This window comes from Cetorhinus maximus, chromosome 9 (genome assembly GCF_964194155.1).
Source record: "Cetorhinus maximus chromosome 9, sCetMax3.hap1.1, whole genome shotgun sequence".
Classification (NCBI taxonomy): domain Eukaryota; kingdom Metazoa; phylum Chordata; class Chondrichthyes; order Lamniformes; family Cetorhinidae; genus Cetorhinus; species Cetorhinus maximus.
The window spans coordinates 34,157,877-34,176,245 of NC_135887.1; the positions used below are offsets into that span (position 1 = coordinate 34,157,877).

At 43.6% G+C, this 18,369-nt stretch overlaps 1 long non-coding RNA gene across 2 annotated transcripts in view; it reads right to left on the minus strand.

Moving 5' to 3' along the window:
* Positions 1 to 18,369, minus strand: part of LOC144684183 (uncharacterized) — a 205,761-nt gene that overhangs the window by 165,779 nt on the left and 21,613 nt on the right. The window contains exons 1-2 of one of the 2 annotated variants that reach the window (XR_013577435.1): positions 11,769 to 11,866; positions 3,427 to 3,564 (exon numbers count right to left, since the gene is read on the minus strand). This is a non-coding gene — a long non-coding RNA (uncharacterized LOC144684183). Of the gene's footprint in view, positions 1 to 3,426; positions 3,565 to 11,768; positions 11,867 to 18,369 lie in introns of those variants that run through there. The other variant, XR_013577434.1, reaches the window with a different exon arrangement.

The following is an 18,369-nucleotide window of genomic DNA, read 5'->3' on the forward strand; positions in this document are numbered from 1 at the left end:
TGGCAGCATGGCATTTGCTCAGTACTGCCCCTCTAACTGTGCAGACACCCTCAGCACTGCTCACCTGACAGTGCAGCGCTAGCTACTCGCCTTTCCTGACTGAGCACTGCCCACTGATGAACCACCCAACGCCATGTCCCTACCTGATAAACTCACACACTTGGCATTGACTAAGTGGTTTCAAACTTTGGATCTTTTTTCTGCTTACCAGCTTCTTCCTTCAGCACTGGCATCATGTTGTGTGTGGTGTGCTTGAAACCGAAAAATCCTCCACCACTGGCATGGTGTTGTTTTTTTCTCTTCTGTTTGTGCTTGCTTCGTACATAAACATCAAGGCACCAACCAGGCATCAGGGATTGGTTAACACAAAATATGTAGGCTCATTTATTGGGGATTTTTAGAAGTTGGTAGCAGTATAACACAGTTGAGGAACTTGCAGACATGTCTGAGTTGGAAACTTCCTCAGGACAAACTGAGACTAAGGGCTTGATTTGCATGGAGTCAGGGAGACTCTGTGGAGGTGTGAAAATGGGAGGCCAACACCCGATCCAGGAATTCCTGACCCCATTTTTGGGGTTTCTGATTTTCAGTAGAGCCTTTTAAGAGTGTGGGCTGGTTCAGGCCATGAACCCGCACCCTGCTCTCCTGACCTGGTCAGCTCTATTGCGAGAATAAGCATGTCCTAGAAGTCTGCAATTATCCTGGAGCCGGGCCAACTTTTCATAGGGTCGTGGTTCACAGCACCTCAGAGGCGTCCTGAACCACAATCTGCATGGGGGAACCTTTTGAAAGGTAAGTTCAAAAGGTCCTCCTCATGTCCTCCATGTCAAGGTATTCCCCTAAAAAAAAACCCATAGCTCCTTATGCCCCATGCCAAGCTATGCCACTTCCATTCCCATTCATCCACTATATACTCTGTATAGATACATTCAATAGGACAATAGGATGTGTTTAAAAGAAAGCTTTTAAAGAGTCATACATTGATGACTTTCCACTTTCTTTAAAAAAAACCTCCGTTTACCACAGGCCAATAAATGTTAATCATCCAGACCCTTTAAATATCAATGGCAGAAACTGCAAGCATTATAATCCTCTTTATAATAAACATTGTGCAATTGACAGAAGAGATCAGAGAGCTGACAATCAAGCAACGTTTTTACTGATGCTCCGCTGTTTCAGCGGTCTAATGGATTTTTAGGTTCTCAGCCAAGAGTGCATAATGAGGCTAATTCTCTCACATTCCCCTTCCAAACTCTTTGTTCTTCTAAGTCCAGTGTAGTGTGCAACACCCCCAGTAGTGTGCAACACCCCCACTCCTCTGCACCAACTCTCCTTTCCGTTCAGCCCCACTTTCAGCCAAACTCCTCAATCTCATCATCTCCCTCTCCTCTTTTAAGTCCCTCCTTAAAATCCATCCCTTATAAGCCTTTCTGGAATGCTTTGGGGCATTTTAAAATGTTAAAAACACTATATAAATACAACTTATTCTTGGCATTTTTACAAAAAATTGAGAACATATTTTGCATTGTAAGCTTGTGTCTAGCACAATGTTCCAGAAAGAGAAGGAGAGAGATAAACAGAGGGAGAGATTAAATACTGAAATTTACATCCCTTGTGTCTGGGATGAGTTCCAGTTCCAGTCTCTGTAGGAAAAGGACAGCATGTGAGATGTATTCAATATGGTGCAAAAATGAATAAGAAATACTAAATTGAACAGAATAAAAAATGAAAATCACGTTAATCAATAATGAAATATTTTTTCCAAGTTTTTTTGCTGTTGTTAGTAAAGCTCCATTTACACTGCAATGTACATTTTAAATTTGAATGCCTTTTTTTTTATGGCTTGAGAAATGAAGGCTGTCTGCAAACCCTAGGGTTACAAATTAGGCTATGAAACAATGTAATTTTACAATGGTAAGCTATTAAAACAATGCCTCAAAGCAATAAATCACAACATAGGAGTGAAACTGTAAGCAATGTCTTATTTAATGGAGGTTTTTTAAAAAACCTTTTCTTTGGTGCTGTGCCATTTCACAATTTTAACATGGCGACCTGGACTTTCACCAAGTTGTGATGATTCGAGAGCCCTTTAAAAATAGCAGGTGGGTCCCAATTCTGGAAATCCTGACCCCATTCCCAGGCTCACATGGAGTCCGGCCAGCTTTTTAAAGAGTTGTGGCTCATGGCATCTCAGAGGTCTTGTGAACCGTTATCTTCATGAGGGAATCTTTTGAAAGATAAGTTCAAAAGGTCCTCCTCATGCCCCTTATGCCATGCTATGGCCCTCCACCCACATCTTTTAGCCCATCATGCTGTCTATGCTGAGCTGTGGCACTTTGATGCTGATTGACCTACTATACACTGTATAGAACCAATGAAACCTATAGTGACAATAGGGTGTGTAAAATAAAACTTTAAAAACAGTCATTCATTTGTAACTTTCCACTATGTTAAAAAAAAAGGCCTTTTACTACTTGGCAATAAAAGTGTCAATAATCCAGACCCTTTAAAGTTTCAATAGCTGAAACTGCAAGTACCAGAAACTTCTTAGCCTTGAGTAAATAAACATTCTGGATGATTGACATTTCTTTGGGCAGCAGTGAAAAGGAGTTTTTATTTAAGAAACTGGAAAGTTATTAATGAATGACTGCATTTTTGGAAGCTTTTTTTTGCACATTCTACTGTCACTATAGGTCCATTGCTCGTATACAATATATAGTGGGTGAATGGAGCTGGAAGTGCCATAGGTTGGCATGGTGCGCATGAAAGGCCATGGAGTTATTGGGGGGGGGGGCATGTCTTGGCATCAGGCATGAGGGGCCAAAAGGGGTGGGTGGGGGGCATAGGTTGGTGTGAGGGACATGAGGGGCCATGGGTGTTGGGTGGGGTCACGTGGTGGCATGGGACATGGAGAGCGTGTGGGGTGAGGGGGTGTGACAGCTGGAGGGCCTCTCTGTTTCTATTTTAACTGAGACAAAGTCTCACTGCACTGTGGTGGGCCTTTCAAACAGCCCGTCTCTGTGCCCGAAGGCTCCTACGGCTGCCTCCGAACTTTTCCCAGGTTGGCTGGCTTGATTGCAGCCCGTAACTTCTCCCAAGAACGAAAATCCCGTTCTAGGGAGAATGAGGGTAAGCCGAGCTCGGAATTTTCTGGACTTGAGGATGAAAATCCAAACCGACATGATTTTTAAAATGTATTTGCTTGCTTGTGCAAATGGAACAATTCTTTTCATGACCCCAACTCTGGAAATGTAGCTATTACAAAGGAATTCACATACATTTTCTATCTGATCGTATTAAAAGCACAGTGCACTTAAAATGTATCTTTTCCACAATAGGCGTATGGCTGATGGGTAAGTGCCTGACATGTTTATATCCTTCTTTCCATCTCAGCAAGCATGAACCTATTTTGGGTTAAAAACCTACCTGGAAGGGGTGCAAAGACGAATGGAGTGCAAAGGAAACAATGAGTTGCTCCTGTGTTATATTCATCGGCAAACAGATCCCAAAGTCAAAGGGCAGGTTCTTCCTCATGTTTGGAGAGTGAGTGTGATAATATTGTACCTGAAGAAAGGGATGAAGTAAGATTATGTTTTTTCTGCCAGTGTGAGGTTAAAATTAAAAGGCCACCAATGTTTTGGTAAGTAAAAGTATTGCTGCATGTGGTACTGAGCCCATCCAGACCAGGAGGCTTCCTAATTCAATGCAGTCTGTACTGATTAACCTGGTTGCAGTGACAACAGCATTTCAGGTGCTGCATTTGGCTCAGTGGTATCTACAAAGGCAAAGCAAAGCCAAAGGGCTGAATTTTCTGTGCTCACTGCCGTTGGGCATGTTCGGCGATGTGAGCGGACAATATGGCTAGAAGGCCAAACATCACAGGAAACCATCACTGAATCCCCTCTTATCAACATCCTGGGGGTTACCATTGACAGGATGTGGGCATCACTAGCTAGGCCAGCATTTATTGCCCATCCCTAATTGCCCTTGTTCAGAGGGCAACCACATTATTGTGGATCTGGAGTCACATGGAGGCCAGACCAGGTAAGGACAGCAGATTTCCTTCCCTAAAGGGCATTAGTGAACCAAATGGGTTTTTACAACAATCAACAATGGTTTCATGGTCATCGTTAGGCTTTTAATTCCAGGTTTTTATTGAATTCAAATTCTACCATCTGCTACGGCGGGATTCAAACCGGTGCCCCCAGAGCATTATCCTGGGTCTCTGGAGTACCAGTCCAGTGACAATGCCACTATGCAACCGCCTCCCCATGACTAGCCACGTGGCTACAAGAGCAGGTCAGAGGCTGTGAATCTTGCGATGAGTAATTCACCTCCTGACTTCCCAAAGCCTGTTTCACCATCTACAAGGCACAAATCAGGAGTGTGATGGAATACTCTCCACTTGCCTGGATGAGTGCAGCTCCCACAACACTCAAGAAGCTCAACACCATCCAGGACAAAGCAGCTCGCTTGATTGGCACCCCATCCACAGATATTCACTGCCTCCACCATCGACGCACAGTGACAGCAGTGTGCACCATCTACACGATGCACTTCAGGAACTCACCAAGGCTCCTTCAACAGCACCTTCCAAACCCATGACAACTTGCATCAGCAGATACATGGGAATAACACCACCTGGAAGTTCCACTCCAAGCCTCTCACCATCCTAACTTGGAAATATATCACCATTCCTTCACTGTCGCTGGGTCAAAATCCTGGAACTCCCTCCCTAACAGCTCTGTGGGTGTACCTACACCACATGGACTGCAACGGTTCAAGAAGGCAATTCACCACTATCTTCTCAAGGGAAATTAGGTATGGGCAATAAATGCTGACCTAACCAGCGATGCCCACATCCCTTGAATGAATATTTTAAAAATTAAACTAGGAGGCAGCAGTCTTCTTGACTTTCGGAGCCATGTCTTCTTTGCAGCAGTCCTGGGCTGGAAGCACTGAGAGGTGTGTGCATGGCTGCGCTTTAAATATGGCGCCCGGTGTGATGAAGCACTGAAATGATGGCGTGGCGGTCGAATGAGAGCCCGCTCGCCATCGAAACGGCATGTTTCCCAGGAATGCATAATTAATGAGGCGGGATTGAGATGATACAGCGTGTAAAGCCGCCATTGCGGCCGGCGAGCAAAACGTTTTATCTGACTGCTACCGCACTTAGTGCAAATCTGGGGTGATTCTGCCTAAAGCTCCTGCTCTTGCTTGTTATTTAATGCCTATGTGGTAATCAGGTAAAGGTAGCAATCAACTTAGCTGTGATGCCCTCTATGGTAGAATAGTGGATACTCACTTTCTACTCGCACACGGGAAAATGGTTGCTTGCGAGAGGTACTATTGGGCCACCAACTCTTGTTCAATAATGTCTCAGCTGCAGCTGGCAGCATGTTCACAAGAGGAGGAGAGGGCAGGGTATTGGAGGTTGCCAAAAAATTTCAACTCGCTGCAGCACATTACCAACTTGTCTTTAACAGCACCTTCCAGGCTTGTGACTTCTACCACCTAGAAGGATAGGTTAGATGGGAACTTTACCATCTCCAAGTTCCCCCCAAGCCACAAACCATGTAGACCTGGAAATAGGTTGCTGTTTCATCATTCTAAATTAAGGGTCAAAATCCTGGAACTCCCTCCCTAACGGCACTGTGGGTGTACCTACACCACACAGACTGCAGCGTTGATGAAAGTGGCTCATCACCATCTTCTCAAGAGCAATAAATGCTATCTTGTCAGTGACGCCAAAATTATGTAGACGAAGAACTATAAAGAATAAAAATGTTACTAATTTCTTGAACATTTTTGGTACTGTTTCTGCTTCAATTAAATTTGTGCAAAGAAAAAATGGAAGAAGGAACTCGAAGATGTTGAGAATGACTGTATGATTAACATTGACTGATTTATTCCTGACGTTAGTAACGTGAATTAAAATATACTTAAACAAAACCATCAGTTTTGATTGAATTATAGCATCCTGCGGGAGATCAATCCAATCTCCAATGATCCTGGGACAAAACTATATTTAAAACTGTTTACTTGAGCATATGTTTGCATAAATTAGCATATATAAACTCCTATGATTCTCTCAGGTTTGAAAAGCAATGAGGAATGCAGAGCCCATTACTGTAAATACCGTGGAATAAAGAAAGTCCATGACTGATGCGACAGTCTTGCAATGATTGAAATTTCAGTCGATGGAGCGTTTGACATTGGATTGTTTTGTGAGCTGGAATGAAGCAATGAAGAATGCACATGTCCACTGCCCCAACAGACTAAGGCTGATTTTGTTAATGGCTTTGTTTTCTATTCTAACCCATTCTTTACCAAGTGGGGGTGGGTGTGATTCCCACATAGGCACTAAATAGCAAGAGCGGGAACTTTGCCTCTGTTTTGTCTTGGTGGAACTCCTACTCCCTGAGGCTGTGCTTCCTCACACACTTGCCAACTTTTAACACTCAAGCTTAGCATAACTAGTTGCCTAATTAGATGAATAACTAATTAATTTTACCCCATTTTGTTTCCTGATCTTTTCAACTTTGCTGGTCCCTGCACTGTTAAACTTCACTTAGATTCTCAATGATAAAATAAAATGCACAATTACAAGAGCAAGTTAACATACAGGACAATTATACAAGACCAAACATTATACAGTACACACAGGAGCAGTATACCTCAGTAACACAAACTAAAAACCCTTTTTTCAGCTTCTAGGTTTGTTGCTGGACATGACATCCCTTGAGTTGACTGCCATGATAGGCATACTGTTACATCTTTCTGACTGGTTCTTGTACCTTAAATCACACCCTATAATTCTTAATGCCTCTCTCAACTTGATGTCTAGGCAAGCTTTCAATAAGAGACCAGTAAAATCAACAGAAAATCCAAGGTGGCAATTATATTAAACTACCACAATTTATCACTAAATAAAAGAAAAGACTCTGGAAACCTGAAATAAAAATAGAAAGTGCTGGAAATAATCAGCAGGTCTGGCAGCATCTGTAGATAGAAATTTACCCCTGCCTCCATAACCTCTTTCTCTGTCTTACAAAGTAACAGAGCAAGACGTAAGAGCACATTTGGAGTTTAAAGTATTACGGAAGCTTATTAAGCAATTAAATTGCAAATAGCTAACAATCATATAACACAGTTAGATTTTTTTTCAGTACAAAGTCTATTATCTAACTCTTAAATTAGTCTGTCATAAATCTCTCAATCTGTGAACATCCACTGTGCCAGCCTTGGCTCAGTAGCATTCTCACTTTTCAGTCAGAAGATTGTGGGTTCCGAGACATGAGTATGTATTCTGGGATAGGTTAGGTAGAAATCATTAACAAAAAGGTTTAAAATGCACAAATACATCCGGCTTCCCATGAATGCAAGACATACACATGCACACACACCCGCTGCCCCCACCCCCAATCATGCACAAAATGCAATAACATTTTACAGAATGTCAGGCCTTAAAACTTGGCCAAGTAAAAAGCAAACTCAGAAAAAAAGAACTCACTGATTGTCCTGGTTTAAATCTCACGATGGCAGCTGGTGAAATTCAAATTTAATGAATAAAGACCTGGAATTGAAAGCTAGTCTCAGTAACGATGACTATGGAACTATCACTGATTGTCATAAAAACCAATCTGGTTCACCAATGTCCTTTAGGGAAGGAAATCTGCTATCCTTACCTGGTCTGGCCTCTATGTGGCTCCAGATCCATACCAATGTGGTTGACTCTTAACCGCTCTCTGAAATGGCCTAGCAAGCAACTTGGTTCAAGGACAATTAGGGGTGGGCAACAAATGCTGGCCTGGCCAGTGATGCCCACACCCCTTGAAAGAATAAAAAAAATGTCCAGTCGACGATATTATAAATTTATATTCTCTCTAACACATCTCTGTAACAAGCTATATTAATTTGTTCAAGTTTACAGACTGTGGCAGGTGCTAAAGGACATGTTCATGACTTCATGGCTTTTGCATAAACCAGCTGCTCTTGGACATGGGTCCATTAGTAGGCATTCCCTTTGGAAAACTGTTATTATCCCAGCTAATGTTACAACTGGACAAGCCTGATCCCAGAATGGAACCCAATTTGTTAGATTCTAACCTTTACTTGTTTGTTTAGATACATGGAGAATGGCTACTGAACAGAGTCACAGGAGTCAGCTAATGAACTTTTAACAAAAGAATAGAACATTTATTCAACAAGAAAAGATGAACTATATTACAACACTCCTTCGCCCACAACTATACCTTTACAGATATATACAGATTTGCAATGATAACACAAGTTATAAAAGCTATCTTATACTCTAATATCCAAAGTAAGTATACAGTCCATGTAAGCCAATAGATAACCTGTGGTTAGACACACCCCACTCTGAAACCAAGTGACAGATGCCACCTCAACCGCATGATATGAATCTCTCCTCAACTCCCCCCAGACACCTGTCACACCGTTAGCCAACCAGTCTCACTGAACTCCATCTTGCATGTGAGGGTTTCCAATATCGACTCTCAAACAGCTTGCTCTGGAATCTTCTCCCAAACAACACTTTCTCTCAGACACCTTCTGCAAGGGTCCACCTCCAGTGTTTCAAACTCTCCTTCTGATGAACTTCTCCCCTGGGTCACCAAATGCATTCAATCTTTCTTCCATGCACTCTCTCTCATTGACTCAGCTGTCAACAGTACACCACTACTTCACATGGCCATAGCAAAGAGTTACAGACCTTCAGTTGTCTCCTTGGACCTTCTGACTTTTCCCAAAGCCTTTATCTCTTTTATCTTGAAGCGTGGAGCCTTTCTCTGCTCCTCACTCTTAACCCTAACCCTAACCCTAACCCTAACCCTTTTCCAGTTTCCTATCCTTCCTTTGACTAGAAGGTCTGCCTGGAACTTTCTCCTGTTCCACTTCCCTGGAGTTGGGGACTTTCTTCTTTAGCTTGGAATTTGCAATCTGTCCCTTTTGTTCCAGTCTCTCTCTGGTAGCTACCTTCAACCAACTTTAGCTTGGGACTGGCTATCTGTCCCTTTTAGATTGCATTTGCTTGGCAGGTGTCTTCAACCTGAACTCAGAACTGATGTTTTTTTCTCGGTGTGCGTGTGTACCTGTTGTTTTGAGGGGGTGGGTGGGTGGGGTTGGTGGATGGGGCCTGCCTCTCTGGGCCTCCATTGCTAGGCAACAGCACAGCTTTTTTCTACTCTTGTGTTTGCTTTAACTTCTTTTAGAGGTATAAAACTCATTAGAAATGCAGGCACCTTTTAAAGTGAAACTAAAACTCAACTTGGCCTTTTCTTAACAGACAAATACAGAAATACAAATCAAACTTATACATTAAACACATACCTTATTCTTAAGACCCACACTTACAAATATAACTTCCTTAAACTATCTCTATTTCCTAACAATACAGCATGTCTGGGAGAATAAACAAAGGGCACCCAGAGCAGAACAAGCTGCTGGAGGAGGAGGAAAGGGCAAAGGGTGTAAGGACTTTCAGCAGGAGGCCCCATCTGCCCAGGGCAGTCAGAGAGCAATTCTCCTACCTGAACCTCAGTCAGGAACAATGTGTGAGATGTCTATGCATCAGTAAGGTGTCCTCACTGAAATCTGCCACCTGCTGCAGCTACAACTGTAACCTCAGAGCAGGGCAAGGACCACACTGCCAGTGGCTGTGAAGATGAGCTTTTAGACGCATGTTTTTTTCCAGACTGGAGCTGAAAGTTTGCCATGGAGAGATGGAGATACCTGACACCCTGTATTCAAAGCAGGAGAACTCCCTTTCATTCTCTCTTGCCAGAGAGCAGTAGGCAGAGTGAACATCATGGCTCCATGAGGATTGCAGGCTTCACCATGGTACAGGGGGCCATTGGTTGCATGCACATCGCTTTTCAGGTGCCATATGTCAACTCTCAGGTGTACCACAACTGAAAGAGATTTCTTTCCATCATGATCCAGATGGTATAAATCACACACTAGGCATCATGCATATAGGTGTCCATTATTGTGGCAGCAGTCATGATGCCTTCATTCTGTGCAGTCCACTGTGCCATCTGCATTTCAGCCACCATGACAAACCAAAGAGTGGCAACTTTATTTGCTGATGACATAGCTTATGACTCCAGTGTACAACCCACACATATATGGGCAGTGTGCTACCCATGCTACCACATGAAATGTGATAGACTAGACCATTAGCTTGCCGAAAAACCTCCTCTGCCTAGAACGCACTGGAGGATCCCCAGCAGAGTGGGTGTCAAGATTTGTGGTGGTCTGCTGCATGCTGCACAGGGGACACCCCTTGCCAACAGTTAGACAGTGGCCAGCTGAAGAGGAAGAGGAAAAAAGGAGGCAACCTAGGCAGCCCCTTTCTATATGGGCTGCCCACGTAAATCACACCTGACTGTGACCCAGTAAACACGACCCCAATTCCCCATTCATTAACAGTCCCACACTTAACCTTCCCTCTGTCACTGAATACTGTAACATCTGCTTGGCCACAATGCAACACAAAAACAAACACAAAACAAACATTCCAAACCAAATTTCCACATTATGTCATTCATATTCCAAGTTAATGCCAAGTAATCCCCCTTGTGCATTCCCTCAATGCCTGTCTTCCAGGTGCCTTTTACTGGCCGAGTGCTCCTACACAGTGGCTACAGCATGGCTGCTGGAAGGCTGCTGGCTTTCAATGGAGGAGACTGCAGATGGCTGTGAACGATGATCTCAAACAGCTCAGAGCCTAGAAGACTCGGTTTCAGACTGTGCCATCTGGCAGCAGTCTGGATTGGCTGGCTGAAAGGCAACAGTAAAGGGAACTGGCAGAGTGGCAGGGTGAAGGCTGTCATCCTGAGAGACGACAGCAGGTTTGTGTTCCACAGAGGCACTGTCGCTCCCCAGGGTGGTGCTCCAGCAATCCTCGTAATCTGTTGGAGTTCTGGACTGCTGCAACACTCTTCAATCCCTTTCGAACTAGCCATGATGGCAGCAGTCTGAACTTCCATGGCAGCAAGCTGAGCTTGCGTGACTTAGTCTAAGCTTCCACTGCAGTAGACATTGGGTGTTTCTGCCTATGCTGCAATGAAAGCTGAGGCATCAGCCACCAGACACTACATCATGGTTGCGTTGACAAGTTTACTATCAGAATTGGCCACCACTTCCCTGCTGGAAAGAATGAGCTCCAAGCGCAGCTCAAAGTCCTGTGCAAAGTTGGTGCCAGACAGTGACAACTTACTTTCTGGCAGGCTTCCCAACACACCAGGTATCCCGCTGTGCAAAGCCATCAGCATTCTTTGTAACCTGTTCCTCTTGAAGTCCTCTGCAGCAGAACCTGTGTGTGACTTCACCCTCTGGGAAGCTGGCACATGTACTACCCTCGCTCCCCTGCCATGACTGCAAGCCACTGATGCCCAGTGACTCACTATGTGCATACCCAACCTCCAAGCTATCCTCTAAAGTGCATGCACTGTCGGTATCTGAGCTGCTGGCTGCAAGTTTGAGATCAAGTGTTGGTATTTTTTTCATCATCACTGCCTTCTTGTTCCTCTCACCTGTTTCAGTTCCACCTCTGCCTGGCCAGATTGCAGTTCTTTGCTACCAGAAAAGAGAGAGGCACAAGATCAATGTCATAGTGAGGAGGACAGGGGGAAAGAAGAGGTGCATACTTACGCCATCTAAATCAGCCCCTAAATCAGAAGGGATTGCGGGACAAGGGAGAAGTGGGATATGAGAAGGAGGATTAGGTATGAGAACACCCTCACCTTCAATGGTTACAGACCGGCCACTGACAACAGCACCAGCAATGCTGCTCCAATGATGTTGAACACCTTGTCACCCACTAGGGGTAAGGGTCTGTGGCCATGCTTGACCTCCGTCACTTAACAGCTGCTGCAGCATGGTGTGCACCACTTTGTCATGCATAAGAGAGGAAAGTGTGTCAGTGAATGTGATGCTATGTTGTTGTTGTAGCTGAATAATTTGCAGTGTGTGAAAGCTGTAAGATCTAGTTTTGGTGCTTGCAGGAGTTCTCAATGGGTGAAGGTGAGGTGAAGCTATAAATCGAAGAAGCTCAATAAAGAGTGCAGAAAGGCATTCCAGGAGCAGCACCAGGAATACCTAAAAGTGAGGTGTCAACCTGTGAACCTACAACACAGGACTACTTGCATGCCAAACAGCGAAAGTAGCAAGCGATAGACAGGACTAAGCGATCCCACAACCAACAGATCAGATTTAAGCTCTGCAGTCCTGCCACATCCAGTCGTGAATGATAGTGGAGGAGAAGGCTCCACCAATATCCCCATCTTCAATGATGGGGGAGCCCAGAACATCAGTGCAAAATACAAGGTTGCAGCATTTGCAATCATATTTAGCCAGAAGTGCTGAGTGGATGATCCATCTTGGCCTCCTCTTGAGGTCCACAGCATCTGAGATGCCAGTCTTCAGCCAATTCGATTCACTCCACATGATTTCAAGAAATAGCTGAAGGCACTGCATACTGCAAAGGTTATGGGCCCTGGCAACATTCCACCAACTGTACTGAAGACTTGTGCTCCTGAACTAGCTGTGCCCTTAGCCAAGCTGTTCCATTACAGCTACAACACTGACATCTGCCAGCAATGTAGAAAATTGCCCAGATATGTCCTGTCCACAAAAAGCAGGACAAATACAACCCAGCCAATTACTGCCCCATCAGTCTACTCTCCATCAACAGTAAAGCGATTGAAGGGGTCATCAACAGTGCTATCAAGTAGCAATACTCAGCAATAACCTGCTTACTGATGCTCAGTTTTGGTTCTGCCAGGGCCACTCAGCATCTGGCCTCATAACAGTCTTAGTTTAAACATGAACTCAAGAGGTGAGGTGAGAGTAACTCCCCTTAACATCAAGGAAGCATTTGACCAAGTGTGGCATCAAGGACTCCTAGAAAAATTGGAGTCAATGGAATCGGGGGAAAACTCTTTGCTGGTTGGAGTCATACCTAGCTCAAAGGAAGATGGTTGTGTTTGTCGGAGGTCAATCATCTCAATTCCAGGACACCGCTACAGGAGTTCTTCAGAGTAGTGTCCTAGGCCCAACCATCTTCAGCTGCTTCATCAATGACCTACCTTCCATCATAAGGTCAGAAATGAGGATGTTCGCTGATGATTGCAAAATATTCAGCAACATTCGCGATTCCTCAGATACTGAAGCAGTCCATGTCCATATGCAGAAAGACGCCAACAGCATTCAGATTTGGGCTGACAAGTGGCAAGTAATATTCATGCCACGCAAGTGGCAATCAATGACATCTCCAGCAAGAAAGAATCCAACCATGTGCCCTTGACATTCAATGGCATTACTGTCACTGAATCCCTCACTATCAACATCCTGTGAGTTATTATTGACCAGAAACTGAACTAGACCAGCCATATAAATACTGTGGCTACAAGAGCAGGGTGGAGGCTAGGAATTCTGTGGTGAGTAACTCACCTGCTGACTCCCCAAAGCCTGTCCACCACCTTGAAGACACAAACCAGGAGTGTGATGGAATTCTCTCCTGTTACCTGGATGAGTGTAGCTCCAACAACACTCAAGAAGTGCGAAACTATCTAGGCCAAAGCAGCCCACCTGAACGACATCTCATCCAACAGCTTCAACATTTCCATCCCTCTGCCACCGATGCACAATGGCAGCAGTATGTACAATCTACACGATTTAATGCGGCAACTCACCCAAGCTCCTTCGACAGCACCTTCCAAACCCATCCTCTCTACCCCCTAGAAGGAGAAGAGCAGCAGACACATAGGAAGACCATCACCTGCAAGTTCGCCTCCAAGCCACTCACCATCCTGACTTGGAACTATATCACCATTCCTTCTCCCTCGCTGGGTCAAAATCCTGGAACTCCCTCCCTAACAGCACTGTGGGTGTACCTACACCACATGGACTCCTTTACTGGAGTCATCTGAGCATCTGGTTCTTCAGTAGTTACCTGTAAATCTGCTTCTTCGACTCTCTCGGGTACATTCGGCTCTTCAAACACATCTGTGCTCAGTTGAGTTCTTTCAACAGGAGATGTCAATTCATTCTTGAACAAATGTGGAATCATCTCTGGGTATGTGGTTTCTGCTCTTCTTATGTGATCCACATGTCTCCTAATTAATCAATTTTCCACTTTCACATGGTGGGAAAGAGGTCCCATTACAGCACTTATCTCACCGAACAACCATGCTGGTCCTTCTCTAAAATTTTTCACAAATACTTTCACTCCTACATTAAATGTTCTGTGCCAACTGTGACAATCATGTCCCATTTTCTGACTTTGCTGCCTTCCTGCTACCTTCCCCCCAAGTTTGGCATAATTAGGCTGGGTCTCGATTGGAGATGGCACTTCATTAACAATTTCACTGGTGTGGTACCTGTCGTCGAATGAGGGGTGGTTCTAAAATGGAAAAGAAATCATGCTAATTTAATTGCTATAGAATCGCCAGACAATTTCTTCATACCAGATTTGAACGTCTCTCGGCGAGTCCATTTGAAGAAGCATGGTATAGAGATGTTTTCACACGAACAATACTGTTTAGGCTTGTAAATTGGTTAAATTTAGCACATGTGAATATTGTTCCATTATCTGATACTAGCACTTGAGGTAATCCATTAATGGCGAAACTTTGTTGTAGTTTGTATATCGTTTCTGAAGATGTGGGTGACCCCACTTCGTAAATGTCTATCCATTTTGAACGAGTGTCTATGATAAGTAGAAACATTGCTCCCATAAAAGGTTCCACATAATCGATGTGTACTCGTACCCATGGCCTTCTTGGCCACTCCCAGGGGAGTAATGGGGCTGTTGCGGGTAATTTTTGGTACTTGTTGACACTGCATACAGCTTCTCACCAAGTTTTCTATTTCTCCACTACATTTAGCTATGCGCTATTGCCTTCATTTTGGAAATTCCAGGGTGTGCACTGTGAAGTTCAGGTGGCTTTCGTGCTTTTGGAGGAACAATCACTTGAGCTCCCCACAGTAAGATACCATCTTGGCTGGTCACCTCATATCTCCTCTGGGAACACGGTTTCATTTCATCAGATTCTTGTTTTTGTGACCAACCATGAAGAACTTGATTTCTCACTTTGAATAAGATTGGTTCTCGGTTTGTCCAATCTTTAATTTGTTTTGCACATATTGGTGATGAGTCCAGGAAGTTCAATAACAAAACAAACTCCTGAGGAATTGGAACATCCTCACCTTTTACTTTCAAGGGTGAGCGACTGGGTGCATCTGCATTTGTAATTTGACTTCCGGGTCTATGAATAAAAGTATACTCAGACGCTGCAAAGATCAGCGCCCATCTTCTTCTTGTGGTGTTTGCGATGGCCATCTCTGGTTTCTCTTGAGCAAGTAATACAATGGTCCCAGTTCTGTCAACAAATTAGGCAAGAAGCGTGCATTGTAATTGATGATCCCCAAAAGTGATTTCAGTTCCGATGTATTCTTTGGCTCTGAAGCTTCGTTAATGGCTTTCACTTTTTCTTCAACTGGATGTAGGCCTTCTGAATCTACCTTGTGACCGAGGTAAGTTCCCTCTTTTGCTTAGAATGTGTACTTTTCCTTTTTCAATCTCACTCCCACCTGTGAAAAATGTTTCAGAACTTCTTCCAAGCTCATCAAATGTTCCTTTTCAGTGAGTCCATTCATGAGAATGTCATCCAAATAAACTACAACATAGGCAATTCTTGTAATAAACTTTCCATGGTTCCTTGGAATATGCCACAAGCAGAAGATACGCCAAAATGTAAACAGTTGTATTGATACAATCCTTTATGTGTATTTATGGTGACGACTTCCGGGATGCCTTCTCTAATTCCAATTGTTGGTAGGCATGACTTAAGTCTAACTCCGTGTAAGCTGTTCCACATGCCAATTTAGCGTATAAATCTTCAATTTTAGGTATGCAGTGTCTATCTAATTTTGCAACTTTATTGACTGTTAATTTGTAGTCCCCACATATTTGAATGCTTTGGTCAGGTTTGAGAACAGGTACAACTGGTGCTGCCCATTCTGAAAACTGCACTGGTATCACTCCCAGTTTTCCTAATCTGTCCAGTTCTGCATCTACTTTATCCCGCACTGCATAAGGTATTGGTCTTGCCTTCATGACTCTCGGTATTGCCTCTGCATCTGCATGAATTTTTGCTTGTAGCCCTTCAATTTTTCCAAGTTCTTTCTTGAAAACTGAGGCATATTTTTGTAGTAGCTCTGAAAGTCCATTATTTCTCAGTTGGAAAATTTCAGTCCATTCCAATTTAATTTCTTTCAGCCATTTTCACTGGAGGAGACTAGGTCCCTCGCCTGCTACTACCATCTAGGGTAATCTCACTGTTTGAGCTTTGTAGTGTACTATGACTTTACAAACACCTTTGACTTGTATGTTTTCTCCCGTGTATGTTCTTAATTTACCATCAGTTTCCTCTAAATTCAGCTTACATTCTCCATGATTCAGGTATTTAAAAGTATACTCTCCGATCACTGTAGTAGCTGCACCAGTATCCACCTCCATTCCGATAGGCTCCTTATTCACTCTCATGGTTACATAGATAGGCTCTGTTCTTCCTACCTTTAAATTATATAATGAATAGATATCAGGATCTATTAATTCAGGCTTTTCAACACTGTTTATCTCATTAGGTTTATGCTTTTGTCTGCCAGTATGCCTGATTCTATCTTTACAATGCCTCATGAAGTGTCCGTATCGATGGTAGAGGAAACATTTGATCTTTTTAAACTGTGGTTCATTACAAAATTGTCTGCTTCTATCCTCTGTCACTTTTATGCCATGTTTTTGATGTTAAGTTGTCCCTTTTAATTTGACTGCTCGTGGTAGCTGCTTCCTGCTTCTGAATAAAGCTCTGCACTTTCGCGCTATTTTTGGTTGAGGCTCCCCACCCAATGTGGAGGAAGGCGCCATTTTGCGCTCCTTATATGGCTTCTGAGTCTCTCACTGCACTTTCCATTGCCAGAATGATTTCCAATGCCTTCTGAAAATCTAAATTTGTTTCAGCCAGTAATCGCTTCTGAATCACACTTTCGTTTATACCGCACACCAAACGACTTCTAAGCATATCAATGATAGAAGTACCAAACTCACAATGTTCAGTTAATTGCTTCATATTTGGCACATAGCAAGCAACTGTTTCCCCCGCAGCTCTAATTCTTGAGTTAAATTTAAACTGTTGCATCATCACCAATGCCTTGGGCTGGCAATGATTCTTTACGAGGTTCACTAAATCATCAAAACATTTTGAGCCTGGGGCACTGGGCAGCAACAGATTTTGAATTAGTCCGTATGTCTTACTCCCACACGTGGACAGAAGGATCTGGTGCCTCTTCTCCTCTCCCGCAATGTCATTCCTGGAAGTAGAATGCAAGGCATTCAATATCATCCGAGCTCGGGCCGAAATGTTCCACTCTTCCAAATTGTGGCATGCTCTGAGGGGATTACTTCAACAATCAAGAAGGAAATTTTCTTTTACTTGCAACTACCATGCGAGGTACGGCCCGATTTTGGTTCTTCTGATTTCCTTTGTTCTTCCTTGCTTTTGACCTCATTTTTTTGGTGGTTTTTCGTGCTTTTACTCTCATCGCCAATTTATTGGATCCAGTGCCCTTTGGTGTATTACATATCAGATTACTACAGTTACTCGCCGCAGGATTCCTAGCCTCTGACCTCCAAGGGGAGGCAGTGGCGTAGTAGTTTTGTCACTGGATTGGTAATCCAGAGACCCAGGGCAATGTTTTGGTAGATGGCAGATGGTGGAATTTGAATTCAACATTAAAAAATTCTGGAATTAAAAGTCTAAAGACCATGAAACCATTGCTGTAAAAATCCATCTGGTTCACTAATGTCCTTTAGGGAAGGAAATCTGCCGTCCTTACCTGGTCTAGCCTACGTGTCACTCCAGACCCACAGGTTAACTCTTAAATGCCCTCTAAAAAGGGCAATTTGGGATGTGAAATAAATGCTGATCTAGCCAGTGACGCCCACATCCCAAGGACGAATTTTTAAAAACCTGCCCTAGTAGCTGCTAGTCCAGCTCAGTTTCTAGTCAATTGTACCCCCAAGGTGTTGATAGTGGGGGATTCAGTGATGATAATGCCATTGAATGTCAAGAGGTGAAGGTTAGGTTCTCTCTTGTTGGAGATGGTATTGCCTGGCAAGAATGTGTGGCAAGAATGCTACTTGCCACTTGTCAGCCCAAGGCTGGATATTGCTACATTTGGACATGGACTGCTTCAGTATTTGAGGAGTCACGAATAGTGCTGAACATTGTGCAATCATCAGTGAAATCCCCACTTCTGACCTTATGATGGAAGGAAGGTTAT